This window comes from Molothrus ater, chromosome 2 (genome assembly GCF_012460135.2).
Source record: "Molothrus ater isolate BHLD 08-10-18 breed brown headed cowbird chromosome 2, BPBGC_Mater_1.1, whole genome shotgun sequence".
Taxonomy (NCBI): Eukaryota; Metazoa; Chordata; class Aves; order Passeriformes; family Icteridae; genus Molothrus; species Molothrus ater.
Genome location: NC_050479.2, coordinates 84,803,896 through 84,818,196, shown reverse-complemented (window position 1 = coordinate 84,818,196; position 14,301 = coordinate 84,803,896).

The following is a 14,301-nucleotide window of genomic DNA, read 5'->3' as shown; positions in this document are numbered from 1 at the left end:
GCTATTTAGGCTGACCTACCAGGTGAAGCTCAAACTCACAGGGGCCCTGACCTTTTGTTTTCTGAAACTGGACAGGTAGCCCCATATTATGTCAAGCACGTACTTTACTGGTAAAGAGTATCAAGATTTTCCAGAAATTCTTTACCTTTTGTTTTCTCTCCTGAACCCCGAAAATAATAACTTTCTTCAAAAGTGAAACCATTTGCAGAAAGGGACCAGTTGTGAAAAATATCACATTTCAATTTTAAAGAAAATATATATCATGGTTTGGAATTGTCAAAATACGCTGTTTTGACATTTGGAAATGAAAATAAAACGAACTTTGAAAGGTCACTATCAAAACAAAGTGATTCCAAATTTATAACTGTGTTATTAACTCAATTTCTTTGAAAGAGTTCTTTTATTATTGTTTTGCTTCTTTTCCCTCTCGATTTGTCCTTTTTTTTTTTTCTTTCTATCCTCCTTATTCCTCAGCTATTTGGTACTGGAACATCTGTAAGGCAGTGAGATATTTAGACATCTTGCAAAACTTTCAAATATGCCAGGATGCATTACTTCTTTCATAATCAACAAGAGCAAGAAGCCTCCTTCTATCCCATATCTCTAAATCCTGAAAGTACTTGCAAAACGGAAGACCTGCTTTCCACCTGGCACTCATCTGTATACTCCATCATACTGTTTTATAGTCCTCTCGAGTTAAAAGACACACAATTATCACTACTGCTTTTTATTATAAATTCATATACGCATTAGAGGTGCATTTCTCTCCGTCTCACTATTTTTTTCCTTGGGCTGTAGCTTTTTTAGTATGTTCTCCATTGCTTACTACTCTTCTCAATATATTCTTTGCAGTGAGGATATATTGAACCTGTCAAGTTTATTTAAAGAAAAGTTAAACTGGGGAAAAATCAGGAGTATGTTGCCTAGACAGGGATGGTAAGGTATTCAAGACAAGCCTTGCTCCACTTAGCAGACTACAAATCCTCCAGATGTCGAGGGAAGCACAGAAAAGCAGATGATAAATGGCAAGTGAGAAACTGTACATTGATAAATGAGACTGCAAAGAAAGAATATATCTCCATCAAATCCTTCATTGTTGCCTGCAACCCAGCTGAATTGCAGAGTGCTATTTTTATAATCAAACCTGCCAGTAATCAGTCAACAGGAGGCATGGCCCTACATGTGTATGAGCCTAGAAAGTGAAAGGAAATTGTAACAGAGAGAAAGGAAAAGAATCAGGTTGTTCCTGTCCCTAAACAGATGCCCATCTTCCTCATCAACTGTGGACTCAGTGTCCTTTAGGGAAGAGACAGGAATTATGAACTCTGAGAGGAGAGCAATCAAGGAAAAGGTATTTAGAGAATTCTAATACAGCCACCGGTTTTCCTTAAAAATGTTATTGAAGAAATTAATCAAAGGCTTTTCTTCATCTATAATTACATGATCTTTGTAACTACTTGGTGTGTGGTCCCTTAAAGGATGTGTTCAGGCCATAGATGGGCTAATGACATGTCAAAAACATTGGGTAGTCTTGCAGCACCCCTTATTGAGCCTTCTCTATTAATTTGGTCCTCAGGTGCAATAACATTGAAGCATCTAAAAGAAAGAGACAGTAAGCAGAGAGGCGACCATGAGATAATCTATCTTGCTTGGATTTTGTGGGGATTCTTTAAAAGAAAGCCAATCATTGGAGGTAAAAATCTTCAGAAAAACAGAGATTCAGGCTTTGAACTGCAGGGACAGTTTAAATGGCCCCAGAGTACAGCCTGAACCCAACTTAGTAACTTGGGTTTCTTATCCACAGACAGAAATCTGATCTCAGCTCGCTGCCCTTACACAGCTGGTTTGAATATAACTTTTCTTTGATGAGTATGATTGTTGACAACCCCTGCATTTTGATGTACCCCTAAAACAGGCAGGTTATGGAGCTGTAGAAGTACTTTGCAATGGTGTGTCTTACACTCTTTGTAAGGGAAAGGTAATTTTCGTACAGGCACATTTATACCAATGTGTTGTCACTTGTGTAGCTGAAGGACTTCATTTATATGGGAGAGTTAAATCAGTTCAATCAGGATATAAGACAGCTTTATTCTATTGGTTTCTCAAGGATGGGATTGAAGGCACTTGAGATAGTAGTTCATGTTTGGACTCAGGTGTTTATTATTTCTGATCAGTGAAACAGCCTCACAACCATGAGTTCAGCAGCCTTTCATTAGCAAGGCACAAAATTACTATCTCTTGTTACAAGGTCTTTTAAGACTAAACTATCCAATTAAGAAATGACACCTAGACTATTTTCCCTTTTAACCCAATAACTGATCCCTCAAAGCCCACAATGCAGACTTTTCTGTCCAATTACAAAACATCTCCCAAACCCATGAAGAAATAGGATTAAGAAGGTAAGGATGAACAATGTGTCTCCACCCTAAAACTTCCGTCTTGCTTCATATTTATTTCTATATTCTAAAACCCCAAACTTTAAGTTTTCCACCCTGTGATCTTAAACGCTTCTAACCAACTACACACCCGTAATCCCAGTGCTATCAATCAATTTTTAAAGTCTTCTCCACATCTTCAGGTCAATTGTAGTGTTCTCTTGTAGGTCTGTACCTTTAAGCACAGAAAGTTTAAAATTCTCAGCATCCAGGATTCCAACATTATTCTACTGTTTACACATCTTTCAGCCCACAATCACTCCAAACTGAATCCATCCAACACAAGGCTCCTGGGTGCTGTTAATAACTGGACAGGGATCACATGAGAATCTCAGGTGCTATAGGACTAAGGCAATAATATTAGTGAACATAAACCACAAACCCAAAGTTGGTGGAAAGACTTCAATGAGCTCCGTTGTAATTGCTGTACAGCAGGATAGGCATTAAAAGTGGCAAAAAATAGACATCTCTTTCCATCTACACATGTTTGCAATTCATATCAATATTTATATATAGATATATGAGACACGCTTCATAATAGGACACCTTGAGGTCTTAAAATTGAATGATATGGTTTCTTGCTTGTAATACAGCTACTGAAAGAACCTCAACTTGCTGTACAGAATATCTTTCCCTTCTTTTACAATTTAATTTTAAATACCTTCAGGAAGTTTAAACTCACATATAATATGCAAATTATCCATATTCTGAAACATCACACTGATTTACATTGTAATTGTTCCATTACTGATGATAATGGAAGTTGCATGTCCAAGCGTACTTATTTTTATTAGGTAGGAACTCTGAAAAATAGGCTGATATTGCTTTGCTTTTGCAGCAGTTATTACAATGTGAATGGAAGAATCAAAACACACCAGCCATATTGGAAGAATATTGAAAATCATCCTGGAGAGAGTCTTATTTTTCAGAGGTATATCATAAAGAAAAACCCCACCAAAAATGACAAAAAACTGCACACCATCTATTCAGTACTTGATGAATACAGCTAAAAATACAGTAGTAAATATTAAAATACTAGTGATATAGTTCATGCCATGAAAATTCATACTTAATATCAGCAAAGTTATGAAAAATAGTGGTGGGGGAAAGCTTGCATATTATCTAGGTCTAACTAGTTCTGACAGTGCTGCCTACATTAATCTGTGACAAAATGATTCCTGGAATGGAATTTTTTTTGCTTTCTCTCTTTACTCTTTTTTTCCATAATTTTGCTCCTCCCACCCTTACTCTTAGGGAATATAACACTGCTTGATAACTGTAAAGATGGACCAAAAATAGACCATCTACTTGGCACCCATTATGGGTATAGAATCTCCAATCAAGATATAAATGAGAAATGAGATCATAAGAAACAGCAAAGATACACATTTAATTTACGAAATTGTTAACACAGATCAAAGGAAAAGATTTAAAATTAAGTATCAGCAGTATGTATACTCAAGGAAAAGTAAAAGCAAAGATACAATAGCCCAAACTAACTTGTTTTGTTTTAATTTGCTATATTTGATGCTAAATATAATATTTAAGCTATACAAAATTAATAGCTTTTTTATTATGTTCACCTGAGATTTGTAGTCATGACATTTCTATTTCAGGGTCAGGTGAAAATAAGTAAAGCTTAGATATTTTTGTTTCTGTCTCCAGGTACAATGACATAAATAGTTTGACCTTTGGATGATGACCATGGAACCGCTCTGAATGGTGACTCTAATGTTGAGTTCATTGCAGTCTCAGACAATTCCTTTGACTTCTGTGTGTCTCAAAGATTCATAGTGAATGTTTGTATGTAAGGTGAAGAGGTTATTTCCATAGAATTGTGGAGTAGGATCATTTAGGTTGGGAAAGACCCTTAAGATCATTGAATCCAACCATTAACTGAACTCTTGCAAGTCCCCTGCTAAACCAAGTCCCTAAAAGTACGTGTCTTTCAAATACCTCCGAAGGTGATGGCTCCTCCACTGTCCTGGACATCCTGTTCCAGAGCTTGTCAAATTTTCTGTGAAGAATCTTTCCCTAATATCCAACGTCAATCTTCCCTGGTGCACCGTGAGGCCATTTCTTCTCATCCTATCACTCGTTGATTAAAGAGACCAACCCCCAACCTCAATTCAACCTCTTTTCAGGCAGCTGTAGAAGACAATGAGGTATCCCCTGAGCCTCCTTTTCTCCAGGCTAAACACCCCCAGCTCCCTCAGCTGCTCCTCATCAGACTTGTGTTCCACACTTTTCCCCAGCTCCACTGTCCTTCTCTGGACACACTCCAGCACTTCAATATCCTTCTTCTAGTGAGGGGCCCAAAACTGAGTACAGGATTTGAGGTGTGGCCTCACCAGTGATGAGTACAGGAGGGCAATTCCTCTGCTGATCCTGCTGGTGACACTATTTCTGATACAGGCCGGGATGCCACTGGCTTTCTTGGCCACCTGGGCACTCTGCTGGTTCATGTTCAGCTGCTGTTCACTAGCAACCCAGGTCCCTTTCTGCCAGGCATCTTTCCAATCTCTCTTTCCCCAGCCTGTAGAACTGCAGGGGGTTATTGAGACCCAAGGGCAGGACCTGGCACTTGGCCTTATGGAACCTCATACCATTGGCTTCAGCCATTCTATCCAGCCTGCCCACATGCCTCTTCAGAGCCTTCCTGCTCTCCACAGACCAACACTCCCATCTAACTTGGTATCACCTGTGAACATTTTAAGGGTGTACTTGATACCTTCATCCAGGTCATCAATGAAGATATAAACGAGGCAGGCCTAAATACTGAGACCTGGAGAACACCACTTGAGATCAGCCACCAACAGGAATTAACTCCATTTACCATTTAAAAATGTCAATAAATAAAATGTATAAAACTGTGGCCAGGGAGACTATAATAACTCACTAACAATTCTGGTCAGACCTCTGTAAGTCAGCTAAAAAGGCTTAAATGTTATGTATATTTTTTTCAGGATTCATTTTTGACACCAGGAACACTTCCTGACTTCTCTCGCTGTTTGATTAAAGGTCCTGCTCATAGAAGAGGAAAACAACCTCCTTAATTTATGATGTAGGAAAGGATTTGCCTGGGATATTTGTGCTCTGAATATGTAATATCATTCTATGTATTTTCATTTCTTTATAAAATAACAATGGACTTTGCTGGGGACTTTCTGCTGTTTGGTAACATTGGGCATTTTTTTCTGTCACTCTTGTTTCTCCTTCTTTTGTAGAGTGTAGTCCCCATAGGATATGATCCTCAACAGCAAATCTGAATTGAGGAAAGGAAGTAAAGATGATTTCCCATAGAAGTTGCAAGAATGCAGACTTTTTTTCAAATGTCCATGTGCTTCACAAAATCTTTTATTTATTTTTGCCTTAGGTAGTGATAATTCATTACAAATGTATGTGATGATAAGAGGAATTAGTTTGAAAGGAAGAGGCCTCTCAGAGTCACTCCTGCCTCTTGCTGCATTTGTTTGTGTTTATGTAAGCAAAAAAATGGCATGCATTATCTTTTTATGAGCCTTGCGATTTATTCTGTTTTGTTGTCAGACCTTTGGGAATGCATTCTATAAACTTTATTGAGACAAGATATCTAGAGGCGTTTGCATATTTGTGAGCTCAGCACAATATTACTTTTTAATGCACTTTTGACTTTGCATGGAGAAAATGGAGTAAGAAAATGTAAAACAAATATATTTCAGGTAGCTTCATTTTTATTACCTGCTTTTTGTTTCCCTAGGTTAAAAGCAAGTAAAGATTCAATCATTTAAATTTAATAAACACTGAGATCTACTAGCTTAATTTCTGACTCTTCTGTGGCTAAAAAATTAAAATTAGTTGTCAAGGTCTCAATTTAAAAATCTACTAAGGATAGATCTATGCTAACTGGAAGATGCGTATAAATGTATTCTGGTATGGTTCTTGAATTGGGCTTTATGACATGTGTCTGTTTGCAGTAAAAAGACTTGCAGTAAAAAGACAGATTTTGATGTGGTTTTAATTCTCTATGTTCTTCCTGATATTGCCCCAAATTGGCATGCACACAAGTGCAGTACTGTGCTCAGCTGTGCAGAGTTATTCATACACTGACGCAAGTCCAGCAGTAGACCTATGAAGGTAGCCCAAGGCTCAAGAATGTGCGATGTATAAGCAATCAGATCCTGAAAGAGTTGTTTTTGGACAGCCTTGAAAAGAGAAATTGAAGTGAAATCTTACTGTGGTCTTCAGCTACCTAATGGAAGGTAGAGGTGTATGTGTTACCTTCTCAGAAGCATGCAGAAGAAAAGGGGGCAATGCAGAAGGGAAAATCTCTCCACTGGGCAGGTAGACAAACTGAAAAGGCTCCCAAAGAAGTCTGTCATGTTCCCTTAATTGATAGAAATTTAAATGTATTTTTAAACAGATCTTAAATGATCCATACACATTTTATTTTAGACACTTTATTCACATTAGTGGTTTGTCACTGTCAGAAGAACAGGTTTAGGTATTAAACACAATTAAATACATTTTTTAAAATTTCTGTTCTTTGCACTTCCATCTGTGTTGACATCTCAGAACTCTCCAGTGATGTCAGGGATTCAAATATGAGAAGAATTTGCCATTTCTGGTTTATTTTAAAAGAAAATATTGGGATACCATGATTAAGTTAAAGTCCCACTGGCTCCCATATTTCTTTTTCCCTTCAGCTAGTTTCTTTGTCATGATTTGTACCTTTTTTTACCCAAACTGCCCATTAATAAGTTAGAATTTATGAGCACTCTCAAAGAAAAAAGAAACAGATTAGACAATATTTATGGAAAACCTACTTATACCATATAGAAACACTTCTGATAGAATCTGGAGAATGAAACTCCCTTTGGAAAGGTTTGTGATTTGTTATATTTTCGTTCCCTGATAAAATCACTTGATTTTGAAATAACATCCTCACTGACAACTTGGGTAAGTGACGCAAAGTGTCCTCTCTTCCTCATAGTGGAGAGGTTCCTCTGAAAAATTTTTGTCCCTCTGAATAGAAATAAGAATAATGTTTCCTTGTTTTATGTTCTAAAAGAGCATAGTGATTTTCACACACTCTCTCTCTAGAAAAGAAGGCATGTATTTGGCCGCACTGGCAGCCTTCTCTTTCCTTAATTTCCCTATATAACAGATAGGTGTTAGTTGTGATTTTTGACCGTGCTGTGATACATGATGTGCACCTGTTGCAATGTTGTTTCATTATGCAGACAGAGGAAAAAGAAAAACAAACAAAAGCAAAGGAGCAGTTTCTCCATTTAAACACTAATGCAGCAGTGCATACATCATCATTATTCAAGAAAACATGCCATGAACGTGCTGATGGATGTGCTCAGGTCTTATGTTGAATTAGGGACTTAATGACGAAAGACAAGCAGTAGAGCTGAACAGTTCATATTTGGAGAACCATGTCCCCATGGAACTCAAATGTTAATGACAATCATATACTGCATCACAGGGAAAAAAATAAAGATAAATAGATTTTTTGAGGAAACTGCAATGTATGTTGTAACATTACAAATAATCACCGTCCCTAGACATGTTCAGATTTTGCTTTGAATATTAAAACTTTGGGGTTTTGTTGAAAGTAGAAACAATATGAGTGAAGCAATAGCATGCTGGAGCTTGTTGCCAGAGGAGATTGTGGAGACACAGGGTATCAAGAGGTTCAAAAAGGATTAGAGAAATTAGGCTGACAAATTAGATGAGGCAAATTAGACATTAAATGAGCAAAGTCAATACAATGCTATTGAGTGACTGACAAAACAAATAAAAAAGCCATAGTCTAGAGGGACTTTGATGAACTGTAAGGTTGAATGAGCAGAAACTTCATGGAGTTTGGCAAGGAGAAGAGCAATGTCTTGTACATGAGCAGAATAAAGGCATTTATCATTACGGCTGTTAACGGACAGGCTGAAATAGTTCTGCTGCAAAGGACCTGGGCACAGTGGGTGGGCACTATATTTAGCAGGAGCCAGGAGCACAACCACTGCGAAGAATGCATGCTCCATCTTTGTATACAGTATGAGGAGATGTGCCAGGAGACTGAGAGTGGATGTTACTCTCAGCAGTGCAGATAAAGTTCCACCTAGAAGAGTGCTCAGTCTTTGACCTCTCAAATTCAAGAAGCGTGTAACAAAACCAGAGGTAGCAGAGTGACAAGTGTGATTGAGGCCCTAGATTACAGAAAGTAGAGAGATAGAGGAAGATGAGGATATTTAATATGACTAAGGTGACTAAAAGAAGAAGTCTAATGTTGTCCTGGAATTACTTCAAGAACAGTTACAAGGATTACAGAGTCCAGTTCTTCTTATTAGTGGCAGATGCTAAATCAAAGTGGAATGGACACAAACTGGGGCTTAGGGGACTAGATATTGAAAAGATCTTTCTCTCTGAGAAAGATCATAACACTGCAACAGGAGGAAGAATCCACATCCTTGGAGATTTTCCACATCTTGTTAAATAATCACTGCTGACCTGATTTAGCTTTAGCAGCATTCATGCTCTGAGCAGTTTTGCAGGATTCAGGGGGGTGAGTGGTGTTGGCTTTTTTATTATCTTTTTAGTGACATGGAAAACTGAAAGCTTTAAACAGACATGAAAGGGAATTTGGAGATATGTACCCTCTAAAATCCTTACTACAATAATTTTGGACAAGTAATCTCCATTCAAAGTTTAGACTTTCATATCCTCCCTAAACGGCCTTTTATTCTACTTTCAGAGAAAGAATAAGTGTAGGAAATATTGATAGGACATTTCTTGTGTTTTAAGAAGACAATTAAAAGATGGTGCCTCTTTCTCTCCACACATCCTCTCTTCCAAGCATATTGCTGTCTTAAAAGTTATTCCTCTACTGTTTACTTTGTCTTCTGACAGGTAAAGAAAAATTAAATCTGTAGTATTTGCCCAGCATCTAGCTCAGGTCTAAGAACACAATATAAGAAAAACATAATCATACCAAGGACCTCTTCCTTGTCTACTATGTGTCTCCTTACAGTGTACTGATCCATTATAAGTAGCAAAAAATCAGCTTTTTGGTGGAAAATAATAGCTTCACAATCAAATAATGAAAAAAAATTCACCTTCAAAAGACCACAAGGAAGTCAGAATAAGGAGAACTAGTGAATTCATTGATAATACACCCAGACATACAACCAAGTATACTATTTTAACAATTAGAAGCAAAAATATATGTGATGTATTTTGTTTTCTCTTTACAGTGAGTCCAGAAACAGTATGAGTAGGAAAAACTCATGGTTTAGGGTAGTTTTTTTGATTTGGTTTGTTTTAAGAGAAAGTAGCATAGCTGGAAAAATTAAAAGTGTTCAGGCTTACAAATTTATGACGCTGTATCAAAACTGTCAAATGACCATTCTTTAATTGTCCCAGATGCAACCTACAAGAGTAACTAAAAAAGAAAGTAAAGATTTTCAATTTGACTCTACATGTCACAGCAGCAGTCTTGGAAAACTCAGGAGTTTTTGCCATTGAGGTGTTTACTGTATAACTTTGATTTTTAGCAGACAACTTTGATTTTTTAGAGACAAATTCTCTCTGTCCATTATTTTCCTTCCCTCTCTCCTTGAAGTGTCTTCATAGCCCCTTCTTGCTTAGCTGGAACTCCATGCAAAAGCCATCCATCAGCAAAAAATTGGATGGAGATTTATCTCCTGTTTACACAATAAAAATAATGACATTTCACAGGTAAATCACCACTACAGTGGAGAGTCAGTGCACTTATCAAGCAATGGTAGCCCAGTACTGTGAATGTGCATCTATAATGCTACCAGTGTGGTTGCCTGGGAATACAAATGCATTAACAATAATGGGATTATTGACCTCATGTCACAGAAATGAAATAATTTCTGTTTTGAAACTCTGGTTTAATTGTCATAGTTAAGAACTCTTTCCCTCCTGCCTTAACTTTCACAGGCAGTAGATGTACGTAATAAGAAAGACATGTACAAAAATTCTTCATAGCCTGGATGGGTACAGATAATAATATAGCAAGTTGGCAACCAATAAATACACTATATTTTTTGAGATTTTTCATGCACAGTGATTAGTTTATCAGTATATTTCTTCATATAAGAAAAGTTTAAGAAGTTTCCTTCCTTCTTTTTCTGGGTAATCTGTTTGTCCTCACACCAGCACTCATTACCCTCCACTTTGGCACTGACAAAAATATCTGTAAATCCCACAAGGTAATGTGGGCCAGAGAAAGATTCATGTAGTGGAAGATATTACTTTTATACTTTTGAATTTCTTTTCAGCTTCATTCATATCAGTTTTATTTGCTAGATCTGTTTTAAAAGGTTTAAAATACTTATTTTTAAAAAAGTGAAAATATAAAAATGTGCTTGTTTGTTTGTTCCTTGTCTGCTTAACAGAAATTCCTGATTATTTAACCTCATATAGCAATATTGGCCCATGATTTAGTAACTGGGTTTTTCATTGGCAGATAATAGCTGAGTCCTTTCAAGGAGTATGTTCAGCATTTCTCTGGAGAAACTGACTTCCCATCGTGTGAATGGATGTACTCTTTCCTGAGTAAAGAACTGTTTGGACAGCTGGGCTCAGAAAGAACCAGAGAGAAGTGGCAAATGGAGTTGATTCCAATTGGTGGCTGGTCTCAAGTGGCTCGGTGTTTGAGCCAGCCTTGTTTAACGTCTTCATGGGTGACCTGGATGAGGAAATCAAGTGGATCCTAAGACAGTTCGCAGACAACACCAATCTGAGCAGGAGTGTTGATCTGCTGAAGAGTAGGAAGACCCTACAAAGGGATCTGGACAGGCTGGATTGATGGAAGAAGGCAAACCGTATGAGGTTCAACAAGGCCAAATTCCATCTGGGTCACTACAACCCCAGGCAGTAATGATTCCTCCTTGTACTCTGCCCTGGTGAGGTGGCACCTTGAGTTGTGTGTTCACTTTTGGGCCTCTCACTACAAGGACATTGAAGTGTTGGAAGATATCCAGGGAAGGCAACAGAACTGGGGAAATAGCTGCACTGCAAGACCAATGAGGAACAGCTGAGGGAGCTGAAAGTTTTTAGCCTGGAGAAAAGGAAGTGCATGAGGCAACTCATTGCCTTCTACAACTGCCCAAAACGAGGTTGTGGGGGTTTCAGTGTCTCCTCCCAGGTAAAAAGTTATAGGACGAGAGAAATTGTCCTCACAGTTTGCCAGAGCCCAAGTAGTTAGATATTAAGAAAAAATTCTTTATAGGAAGGGATAAAGCATTGGAAAGCATTGGAATAGGCTGCCCAGAAAAATGGTAAAGTAGTCACCATCTGTAGAAGTAGTCAAAATGTATGTGGCTATAGCACTTGAAGACCTGGTTTGTAAACATGGTAGTGGCACTTAGCTGGGGGTTGGACTTGATCTAAAGGTCTTTCCCAAGTTTAACAGTTCTATGGTCTTCCAATGTGCCTATTTAGATTTTCTTGCAGCCAGGTTCATAGCTGAATTCAGAAATTGCTACTGTGTTATAAGGAGACTGGCTTTGACTTGGATATGTCCTGTAGGACCCCTGAAAAAACTTGTTTTGTGGGTAGACTTTTTAACTACAGGAATGCTGTTCAACGCAATGCACCAGAAAGAGCCAATACATTTGTCACCTTGTTTTTCCAGGCAACTCAGGGATTTATATGGTCATAAAATTCCTGAATAGATCAGAAATTTCATGGAAAAATGGAAATCAGATACAAGGGTATTCCCTCCTCCCTATTTCTTTGAAAGAAATGGGTGAGAGAAGGAAAATTTGTCAGTTTGAAATAAAAGGTCAAGAGTAAAGATAATGAGATGGAAAGAAGATCCTTTCCTCTATTTTGAAAACCACAGGATCATAGAAGGATAATATTAGTCTAGAGTAGTCTCACAATTAGCTTTTTCTTGAGATCACCTTCAATTTCAGTCGGAAGATAAGTGTTATTTTATGGCTACTTTCACACACTGAGGTTTTCATTACCCCAAAGATTTTTTAAGACAAAAGTGTACTGTTCAGATGCAGAAGCGTACCACTGAAAAAACCTAGATCCCTGTTATGGGGATGTAGTGAACATAAAATCCTGTCCAACTCTAAATAACTTGATCATTTCTCAAACATTAAGAAGGCAGAAACAGATATGCTTGAGTCAGTGGCATGACTGTGAGAGAAGAAATGAGAAAGGTGGTTTCCCTTCTTATCTAATTCTCCCTACTTCTTTTATTTTGATGGTCTTGTTCATGTGGAACAGGAAATATACAACGTAGCAGAGGCAGCACCTCTGCTGAGGATCCCAGTAATGGAGGTGAAGACAATTCTGGAGCGCACTAGCCGCATGTCAAAGGTGATGAATGGGAGATGATTTATTAAATCACCTGGGCTGTTCCCTTCTGTGCCAAGGTTTGTTCCAACAGTGTTTCTGTGTGTTTAATGGATTAATGCAGTTCAATGAAGTTTATTCATGAAAGAGAATGTGGGCTCAGCATTTTCTCCCAAGTAAAGTGTGTGAAAAACACTGCTTAACAGAATTCTGATTTCATTTGCCAGGAACAGGACGCAAGAGGACAAACTCACTACCCATTACATCATACCTTTCCTTTAGCACAAGTGACAGAAATGAGATACTTAGTGCAACTCTTGCTTAGTATTGGAATACGGAAAAATTCTTAACAATGCAAAAAGGGCCAACTTTAATCACAACTGCATGTCCCTGAGCAGCACATATGATACAATAAATACTTCTATAAGTTTTAGAAATGTAGACTTTGCTTTTGGAACAGGAAAGGTGGGAAAAAAGCAAACAAAATCTAAAACTAAAAATAAGGGTATTTTCTGTTTATGTGCTGACACAACAGTGTTTTTCAGGAAAAATTTATACTTTGCTGTCTTTTTCTTCCTTCATTGTAAAAGGCATCAAACAAAAAGCAAAAATCATGGACTTGAGTGTTTATCCTCAAAATGGAGGCTCTTGAGGGAATGCTACTTATGATTGAAAGAGCTTTTCAAACTGTTTAAATTTAAAGGAGTTTTCTAAGAGTAATAAAATAATATGAAAAATCAATCTCAGCTTGTGTAGTTATTTTTGAAACACGTAAACATTTCAGGGGCTAATACACTGAGCAGAAAACTGTGGGAGGAGAAATTCTAGATTATTATATAAAATTATCTGTTGAAAAACATCAGATAACAACAAGTAGGAAAAAACTTAACCCCCCTAAAAGAAGAAATTCCCCTCTAATCACACTTCTTTAATACTAATGAAAGAAAGAACTTTTCTTTCAGATTTTGCAAGTCAAAGAGAATTCAATAAATCTTGATCAGTATAGTTTCAGGTATGTGGTGTCTATAAAGATGAAGGTTAGGTTTAGGATGCCTGTAAGGAAAGGGCTGTATTTCTAATTCTGGTTTTCACTGATTGATAATTGTAAAACAATCAAGATGATCATAATTTACTAGTTATTTCATAACTAGTAATTTCTGAAGTGTTGTATTGCTTTGCAAAGAATCTTGAGGTCAGAAAAGGATGTAAAAAAAAAAAAAAAGAAACTTGTGGTACTTTTCTAATCTTCCTGATCTTTCAAATTTTAAACTTGTGAGTGTTTGGTGAGATGACACATCTGATTGTCAGGCCTCTTTGTTCACCTAGTCGGGATACCATTTTTTATGTCCAGAGTGAAAATACAGTTATTTTTTTCTTGCTCTATGGCATGTATTTCTCTTCTAGAAGAACTATTTTATCTACCTTTGGTGTGCAAAGAACGCTACAACTAAATCACATAACAGAGGACATTCTCAGCAAGTATACTTCAAATTTATGTTAAGAAATAGACACCTGACACCAAAGTAAGGTAATTCACTGCAGAAAACAA